The sequence below is a fragment of the Eurypyga helias genome, unplaced genomic scaffold, assembly GCF_000690775.1.
Source record: "Eurypyga helias isolate BGI_N326 unplaced genomic scaffold, ASM69077v1 scaffold32713, whole genome shotgun sequence".
In the NCBI taxonomy this organism is placed as follows: domain Eukaryota; kingdom Metazoa; phylum Chordata; class Aves; order Eurypygiformes; family Eurypygidae; genus Eurypyga; species Eurypyga helias.
Genome location: NW_010241109.1, coordinates 531 through 2,022, shown reverse-complemented (window position 1 = coordinate 2,022; position 1,492 = coordinate 531).

Genomic DNA, 1,492 nt, shown 5'->3' with positions numbered 1-1,492 from the left:
GCTACCGGTCCTGGGGGAGCGGCGGCAGCCGGAGCAGAGCGGCAGCTCCTTCCCGGCTCAACGCGGGGTCTCCCCATGGTGCGTTCGATTTCCTCACTCTCCCCTCGGACAGACATAACGTTTCCCGCGATGAAAGCAGCCTCGCTGCCTCCCTGGGTGCCGCTCAGCCTTATCCCCTGTCCCCAATGGGCGCCGCTTCGCTCCTCGGGGCTCTGGTGGGGAGTTGGGGATGCAGGAGGGGTGTGGCAAATTTCTGTCCATCTCCACAGCCCGTGTCCGTGTTCTGGGATAGGGGAGAAGGTGCCGCCCGTGTGTGGATTTGCTGCCAGGTGGGAGTGGGGACTGGTCCGTCCTGTGGTGCCTGTAGCAATATTTCCTGTCTGGAGATCAGGGAGGAGCAGTCAGGAAGGTGCTTTCTGATCTCCTAGATCCCTTGGGAAAGGGAGAGAGGTTTGTGGTGATCTTGTACACGAGGTAAGTGACTTTGGAGTAGCAGGCCCTTTCCCTGGTTCTCTCCGCTTTTCCCCTGTGGGATGCCGGGCAGCTGGAGCTCTGGCTGCGGCAGAGCTGGCCCGCGGAGCCATCTCTCACCTCCAGCCAAAGGTGGTCCCATGGCTTTAAGCGCTGGGGATGCTTCTCTTTCCTGGAGCATGGCCTGTCTGGTGTCTGCCCCAGCAGTGGGATGCTGGCACAGGGAGACTGCGGGTGGGCCAAACGTCCCCCGTCCCGATGCCAAACCTCTCCATCCCACTTGGCCCCTGTCTCTGGGGCTCTCTGTCCTCCAAAGCAGGTGGAGGGGAATGGGAGACCCCACTCTGCTGCAGGCCCCTCTGGAGTGCTTGGTGGCTGTGGCCGGGGTGGCTGCATAGGTGAGCATGCCACGACCCGGCGATGCTGGTGGATCGGGAGTAGGGCCAAGCCCTGTTGCTGCCAACCACCGCCTGGTTGTGGTGCCAGGGCAGGGCAGAGCCACGTGCTTTGCTGTGGGACCAGCGTTCCCCTTTCCTGGGCAGCCGCTTTTGGGGTCCAAGCAACCGGGCTGTCCTTCCCCACTCACGGCTGATGGGTTAAACAGGGGGTTGTGCTCACCCCAGGAGTAGCCCAGAAGCTCCCAGCACTGCCACCCCTCGGTGTTCACCCCAGCACCAGTCTCTCCACCAGCACCCAAAGGCCGCTGCGCGCCCGTCGGCTGCCGCACCCTGCTCTGTCCCAGCGATGCTCGCGCAGCACGTGCCCAGCCCCGAGCTGAGCTGTGCCCAGCGTGGCCGTTCCTGGGGTTTGCAGCTGCTGGCACCTTGTCTGTCCCCTCCCCAGGCCTTTTCTCTGCCTTTGGCCTTAGCAAATCAGGGTTCTGGGGAGACCCAACAGCGAGCATCAGGGTCAGAGCCTGGAGAAGGCCGGAGGGAGACAGAAGGGTGCTCTGCATCCTCTGTCTGATGCTTGGTCATTATCCCTGCAGTTTGTATTCTGTCAAACTTGATCTATTTCTGTG